Source organism: Prionailurus bengalensis, chromosome B3, assembly GCF_016509475.1.
Source record: "Prionailurus bengalensis isolate Pbe53 chromosome B3, Fcat_Pben_1.1_paternal_pri, whole genome shotgun sequence".
NCBI lineage: Eukaryota > Metazoa > Chordata > Mammalia > Carnivora > Felidae > Prionailurus > Prionailurus bengalensis.
In genome coordinates this window covers 12717353-12725692 of record NC_057355.1, presented here as the reverse complement: position 1 = coordinate 12725692, position 8340 = coordinate 12717353, and the positions used below count along the sequence as shown (strand labels likewise).

At 45.5% G+C, this 8340-nt stretch overlaps 1 non-coding gene across 1 annotated transcript; it reads right to left on the bottom strand.

Annotated features, from left to right (window-relative positions):
* Nucleotides 1-1546: 1546 nt before the first annotated feature.
* Nucleotides 1547-1631, bottom strand: TRNAQ-UUG. Its single transcript has one exon. It is a non-coding gene; the product is annotated as a tRNA-Gln (tRNA).
* Nucleotides 1632-8340: the final 6709 nt, after the last annotated feature.

The following is an 8340-nucleotide window of genomic DNA, read 5'->3' as shown; positions in this document are numbered from 1 at the left end:
GTGCCTAGAACAGTGCCTGGCACATGAGCAATCCTCTAAAAAAATGTTAAATGAATACATAAATAAATGCATGGATAATGATCATTCTGAATTAAGAATTCTGTATCGCGTTAAGAATATAAGGGAGAATGAATTAAAGAAACACAAACAGGCAGAGCACTCCACATTTTTCATTTTAAAATCTCTGTTATATGAGTTAACATGCCCCACAGACCAGGTACAAAAGCATGGCCGCTGATCCATGGAGGAGAATTTCACTTCCAAAGCCATCAAAGCAAGGGAGGGAAAAAAAAGTATTTCTAATAGTTTGTTGCCACAGGGGATCTCCAAAACCCAGTGTGGATAAATCAAATCAAATTGCAACAGCACAAGGCCACAACTGTAATTCTCAGGGACCTAGGGATGTTTGAGACATGCTAATTTGATACAAAACAAAAGCCACACCGCTATTTGGAATCATACTCATTAAATAACGTTTCAACACATTTCCCTCAGCTATTTATTTTTTCACAAAGGATTTTTTTTTTTCTGTTGTATGTTCCCGTTTTCTAAAGGCTTCACGTCCTATCCCCGCCGGGCCCCTCTCCATACCTCTGGTCAGATTAGAAAGCGGTAACCCAGGAACTTTAACAATTCGAAGAATAAATCAAAATGGCACGTGCATCTGAAGTCATCTTGGTAGCCCCTGGTCTCTCATGAAGGCCAACGGCCCTGGAAACGGAATGGAAGAGCCAGCTGTGTGGGGACCATGAAGGTGGAGGGGGTCTCTGATTCACCAGCCTGCTGTCACTGCAGCCGTTACGTTGTGACGAGCAAGAGACTAGGTACGCGTTTCTGACTTGGCCTTTGTCAGCCTTCGAAGGGGATCGTGAGTTTATTTAATGTTACTTATCACCTTTATACTCTAAGTTTGAGAGAAGTGTATAGAATCCTTGTACATCCACGTTTCCAAGAATAAGCTTAAAACAAAGTAGACATCATGTGCGTGAGCTGACGTCACTGCTCCGTTAAGGTTTCTCCCTCTCATATGTAGCACGGAGCTCTAGGGCCATCTCTGTCTTGGATGCGGCACTTTGGATTGGGTACTTGCGTGGTGTGCCAGACATGAAAAGGCAGCAGAAATGGCATTGTGTGTGGGTGAGGATAAAGGAATGCCACGGGAATGGAACGATAATGTATGTGCCATGGAGTGAGTCATCAGTCCATGCACATGGGGTGACTGTTGTGTGCCAGCACATTGCTGGAGATTTTCATAAATTATTTCCTTTAAAAATAGAGAATAGGAACATAACCCAGAAGGTTGGCACCCTCAAGATGGTCTCATATACTGTTAGCCACAGGTCAAAGAGGCCCCAGGAGTAAATCTTGTTCATGTGAGACCAAAAGATGAAGATAGAACATGGAGGTTCTTTTTTTTTTTAATTTTTTTTTAATGTTTTTCTGTTCTTGAAGGAGAGAGAGACAAAGCATGAGCAGGGGAAGAGCAGAGGGAGAGGGGGAGACACAGACTTCAAAGCAGGCTCCAGGCTCTGAGCTGTGAGCACAGAGCCCGACGTGGGGCTCGAACCCATGGACCGCGAGATCACGCCCTGAGCCAAAGTCAGATGCCCAACCGACTGAGCCACTCAGGCGCCCCCAGAACGTGGAGCTTCTTGGAAAGAACTGAGTCACAACACAAGAGGAGCCCATTGTTCGTGCTTGAAGAACCGTCTTCTCCCCTGTACGTTCCTTTCTTCACTCAGGAAGGAAAGAAGGGGGGCACAAGGAAAAGAAGGGACAAAGGAAAGACACCAACCCTAATTGAACCAGGCAGCATGCAGATGTTTTACACAAATCATTTCAACTGCCTTCACATTTCCCTTGTGACATCAATGTTATTATCCCCATTTCTCCCACAAAAGAACTGAGGCTCATCGAGATGACTGACCGGTCCACGGTCATAGAACTAGTAGCCACATGCTCATATTTGAATTCACATCTGTCTGTATGCAAATCTAGACCTTTCGGTTGTCATTGTTGTTCTAAGAACCATAAGCCAGCACATTCTCCTCACTGCAAAGGCCAGGATGCTTGGGACCCAGTGTTTTCTTCAACTGAATTCACCAGTTGGACCCTTAAGTTTGATATATATTATTTTTTCTTATAATCCTTCTATATCTTATTCCTTTCACGTTAATCTTATTATACCACTTGTTTGAGAGCATTTTTGCCTGCACGTACACCCTTCGTGAGGCTCAGAGAACACTGGGAGTTTGGGCTTCCCAGTCTTGCCCGAGAGCTCCCTAAAATACTTGGAATATCAGACAAACACTGAGTATTACAGTTCCATCATGAGACATGTAACGAGTGGACAATATTCTCCAGCACATAGGCAAATGTTGTGCTCACAAGCAGCATAAAGAGAGTAACAACCCCTGTGTGAGTTCAGCTGTCACATGCTCACTTATCTCAGCCAGGCTCTTGGATTGGCATGCCAAAGCCTGGGTGGGTGCATTGCGGACATCTTTGTCATACCTGGAGTGTTTTCTGAAGTTCCTCAGCATGGGCTTTTTTCCACTTTTTCCCAAACCTGAGTGGAGGAGCTCAGTGGTACGGGTATATCATTCACGATAGGTCAGGTCAAACCACGGAAACAACTTTTCAGTGGCTTGAGCAACAAAGGCTCATTTCTCTGCCATATTATACATCCTTCACAGGTTCATGGGGAGCTCTGTTTCCCATCACCCAACTCTGTAACCCAGGGGAACAGAGACGAGAGGTAAATACTGGACTCAAAGTTTCCGTCTGGATATAGTGTCTGTCGCCCTCACTCACCTTCCTTTGGCCAAAGCCAGACAGAGGACCACCACTATCTTCAAAGGGCAGAGGAAATATAGTCCAGCCTTGTAACCCCCAAAAGCACTGGAAGAATGTGGTGGACCTCACTAATGACGACTTCCTTGAGTCCACAGCCTTTGCCCTTATCCTTCTTGGTTCATGTCAGCCTCTTGGCTTTTTTCTTTTGCCCTTCTTGACTTAGATCCCTGCACTAGCTTGTTCAGGCTGCCATAACTGAATATCACAGACTGGGTGGCTTAACCAACAGACATTTATTCTCTCACAGTTTTGGAGGCTGGAAGTCCAAAATCAAGGTGTGGGAAGAATTGTCATCTGGAGAGACCTCTCTCCTTGGGTGCCTTTTCTTTGTGTGCTCATATGGCCTTTCCTTGGTACCTGCACACACACACACACACACACACACACACAGATTGAGAGAGAGAGAGAGAGAGAGAGAGAGAGAGAGAGAGGACTTGAGAATCTAGAAGTCCAAGATCAAGGATTTGGTTTCTTCCAAAGTGTCTCTCTTCAGCTTACGCACGACCGCCTTTTCTCTGTGTCTTCACCTGGTCTCCCCTCTGTGTCCACGTGTGTTTTTCATCTCTCTTTGTGTGTCCAGACACCTCTTGTTACAAGGATACCAGTCATATTTGATGAGGGCTCACCCTAATGACCTCCTTTTACCTTAATCAGCTCTTTAAAGGCCCCCTTTTCCAAATACAGCCACATCCCCAGGCACTGGGGGTTAGAACTTCAACATATGAATTTGGGAGAGGCACAGTTCAGCCTTTAACAGTCCCTCACTCACTATCATTCTTCATCCTACCCAGGTGGGAATCTGCTTTCTCCTTCTCAAGTCCATTTTCTGCGCGGCAGCCATGAGACTGATGTTGCACGGTGTTTGAGAGAACACCTACAAGCGCCCCTTGGTCTAGGCTGGCACTCACTGCCAGTAGGGTCAGAAAAGCACACAGGTCTCCCATTCTTCTGGCGTATTGAGAAGCCAATGGAACTTGTGTGGCTGGACACACTGGCTTCCCTTTTTATGGAACAAGTGTGAGAGCAGTCTTGCATGAGGGGAATAAACATTGTGGTTTATGCATTAAGCAGTTTGGGCTTTTGCGCCAGATGTTTAGCAGAGCGCTAGGAAATGCCAGGAACCTAGTAACTGGAATCACTTGCAGGCCCTTGTCCTGGAGAGAGGGAGAGCCCTGGTCCAACTAGACTAGACTATCCTCACTGCTTGCCCCATGGCAGTCAGCTAGAAACACAAATCTAATTTTATTCCACGGCCCGAAACATGCCAATGATTTCACATTGCTCATAAAATCTCTAACCATGACCTTGGCCAAAGTAAGGTCTTAACCGTGATCTTCAAGGCAAGAACTGGCCCCATCTGCCTCTTCGGTCTCCTCTTGAATTTCTCACCCCTTCCTTGCTCATCATGGTCGAGGCAGCCTGCTCTCCGTCACTTTCCTTGAAAATCTTGCATTTTATCCTTCTTTGATGCCATCGTGCACAGGAGTGCCCGGGCCTAGAATGCTCTTCATATCGCCAGTTCTTTCTTAGGCTCCAGGTCGCTATTTCGGTGTTGCTTCCTTAGAGAGTCCTCCTGGGCTCCTTGATATAACGGATCTCTTCAAACTAGCCCTCCTGATTCTTAAACACTCTATTTATTAGATTCAGAGCACTAATCAGTATCATAATGGTAATTATATTTACACACACACACACACACACACACACATGCAAGTTATATGATTTTTCTCTCCAATACTTGGTTCTCCACTATACCCCAACATAAAGCGGAGCGGTGCTAACTAGTAAATATGATCAGATTTTTGTGCCATTTGACTCCTAGGGGGCCCTTTTATTGTATCACCATAAAACGCTATGCATACATCAGTTTATTATTTCTATTAATGATATGAGCCATACTTGCTCAAGACCATTTCCAGAACAGGCAGAGTCATAAGAAGAGGGGAAAATAGAAAGGCGAGGCCAGTGTTACAGATTCTGCACTGATGCAACCACTTGCTTCCCTGTGGGTAGGGCGATGGGGCTGTGTTGTCAGATAACTAAGACACTAATGGCCACACAGCTTCCTCACAACCCAACTGAAGCCAGTGGTTGATCACTGCTGGCACTCGCCAGATAATGATGGCTAGAGGGAATCTACAGCGTTAGCGAGGAGCTGGAAGGAGGGGAAAGAGCCAAGATATGTAGAGTGCCTGCTGGGTGTCATTACTGTATCCAATCCTCGGGCACAGGAGCTATGTATTACGTTGCTCATTTTACTGATGAAGACACCAAGAAATGTCGAGCACCCTTACCTTAGAACACTCACCCAAGACGTGGTAGAGTTAAGACCTGAGCCCAGGTCTATGTGATGTGGAAACTCATATTCTCCCCCAGCACCTTTCAATCCCCGCAGTCCCCAGGGCTACTTTGGTTTAGAAAGCATGTTCACACACGTTGTCCAATTTCATTCTTAACATGGTCGTTTCCCTAAAGGACCAAGGAGGGATCAAATCTCTATGTCACCATTTGTATAGTGCTTCTGTAGGATATAGCTCTTTAGGGACCCATATCCACCTTTGGGACGGACCCTACAGCAATGGTTACTTGCCTCTCACTGGTTGGAGTGGACTGGGACAGAAGTGGACCAGGAGCCATTGACTGAACTGAGCCAAATCCACTGCTCCAGCTATCTGGAATTGAGCACGATGTTATAACCTATCTCTGCTACTACCAGCACTGAGAGAACCCACCTGGAGTCCTGGAGTAGCCACATTCTACAGCGTGTGTCAAAAACCCACACGAACTGGTATGTAGAGAAGCAGGTTGAAAATGCCGTGTTTAAAGACTAATGGTTGAGAGATTCCTCCAGAAGGAAATGGAAGGGGACCCAGAGGACAGCAAAGATAGCTCAGAGAGAGACAGAAAGCGACATACATCGGGGAACCCTCTCCCACAACACAGCTCCCCGTTCCTTCCGAAAGCTCTCCCTTTGGCTCAACCTGGATTCAGTACTTCTTGTTTCTCTCAATGAAACCATCCCCGCTTTTTAAAATGGCGGTTCTGTAAGATGCACATACCTGTTCTGCCATAGACACCTTTCAGGTAGAGATGTTAACATCTGGTCTAGATAAATACCTTCCTCCATGACGTTCAACCAGATTGTAGCAACCAGAAAGCAGTAGTGAAGCCCTTTCATGCCCAGGCCCATCACATTGTTCAGTAGTGTGTGTGGGGTTTGATTCCATGACAATGACGGGGTTATACCCTCTTAGGGCCACAAGAGGAAGATGCGGGTCTCATGGCACCCAAGTCATTTGCTTTAAATTACACTGAGAATTAAGGTTGTTTTCCCTATGCTTTAGGAACTATTTTGGTGATTTATATTTCGATATAATTAAGGGAAGTAAATATCTCTCCGGGAAACAGTTGGAGCCAAGTAAACACCTCAGTTCACTTAAGTGACAACAGTTATTCCTGTAATTTTTATGCCAACATATATCTTCTTGAGAACTTGGTTATATATTAGTAATGAGAGAAGTATTCTACTGGATAATGTGAAAAATAAGGGAAAAACATTTTAAGTGCAAGTGAACCAAGATTACAGTTAAACTGGTAAGCATTTTTTTAATGTTTATTTATTTTTGAGAGAGAGAGAGAGAGAGACTGAGAGGCAGAGAATCTGAAGCAGGTTCCGCTCTGTCAGCCCAGAGCCTGACATGGGGCTCGAAGTCAGAGTTGCGAGATCATGACCTGAACCAAGGTTGGAGGCTTAACCAACTCAGCCACCCTGGAGCCCCAAACTGCTCAGTATTTTTAAATGGAACGATCCTTGGGCATTCTTTGGTAATTGAATACGAAGTTCCACAATTGCCTGCTTTTGGAGTTTTCTGACACCTGTCATTCACATAAAATTCATACTATGTTTGGTGCTAGATACAGCAGAAAGACGTAGAAGACATTTTTTTTTCTCGAAACTCATTGGTCCTCAGAAAAATTGCCAACGCAATCCAACTCCACCATGAAGCTGAGGGTCAGCCCCAGCCTTTCTGCTTCCTTGCTTGTCTCCTTTGTATCCTGCATACTGACCCTTTCTTCCACCCGGGCCTGTGTCTTGACAGGAGGCATTTCTATCGCCAGCATCCCGATGTGTGCTGTGTGGGTACATCGTGTGCAGAATTCAGTGCATGCAGATACTCGTGGTTTTGTGGGCTGAGTTTCCATTGCTTTTATCAAAGTCTTGAGTATTGGTAATTGCCAACAATTGCTATAAAATTACTATGTGCCAGGCACTGTTCTAGGAACTTTACATATATATATATATATTTTTTTTTTTTTTTAGAAAGAAGAGAGAGAGAAAGAGAGCAGGGGAGGGGCAGAGAGAGGAGGAGACACAGAATCCGAAGCAGGCTCCAGGCTCTGAGCTGTCAGCACAGAGTCCGAGGTGGGGCTTGAACTCACAAACGGCAAGATCATGACCTGAGCCGAAGTCAGCACTCAACCGACTGAGCCACGCGGGTACCCTGGAACTTTACTTATATGAACGCATTTAAGCCTCATGACTCTAGAGGAAGCATTCTTATTATCCCTATTTTACAGAGGAGGAAACCAAAGCACTAACTAAAGAGTTAGTAGCTCATTAAAAACACACACACACAAAACAAAGCTCAGGAGATCTGAATCCTGGAATCCAGGAACCCAGCGGGTGACCCCCCCCCCCCCCCCAGGGCTGTTTTTAATGACGGCTTTCCCAGATCCCTTTCAGGGCCTCTGACATCCCATTAGGACAGTAAAGCAGTTCTGGAAATTGGAGTGGCCAGGCCTGGCCTCTTGGCAATATTAGGACACTCAAATCACAGGGTTTTTTTTTCTTTTTTTTCCTTCCATTCTATTCACACACACATACGTGTGCGCGTGTGCACGTGGACACACACACCCAGAGACACAGACACTCACGCGGTCAAGTGCGCCTTCGCGAAGACCATGCTATTCATTTCTTCTGGCTTTTACTTTTCTGTTTTTTTTTTTTAATTTTTTTTTCAACGTTTATTTATTTTTGGGACAGAGAGAGACAGAGCACGAACGGGGGAGGGGCAGAGAGAGAGGGAGACACAGAATCGGAAATAGGCTCCAGGCTCTGAGCCATAAGCCCAGAGCCTGACGCGGGGCTCGAACTCATGGACTGCGAGATCGTGACCTGGCTGAAGTCGGACGCTTAACCGACTGTGCCACCCAGGCGCCCCTGGCTTTTACTTTTCTGAATGACAAAGGCCATACATAGAACTTCTGTTCTGTTTTGGTTTTTTTGTTTTTGTTTTTGTTTTGTTTTGTTGTTGTTGTTGTTTTGGTGCTCACAAGGGGTTCCGATCTTTCTCATACAGTCCTACGGGCTGGGTATCAGTTGCCTTATTTTTATAAATGAGAAAGCAGACAAAGATGTCAGGAGGCTGGCTCCACGTCACTTAGCAGGCAATGGACACCTCTGTCACCCCAAAGACACTCCCG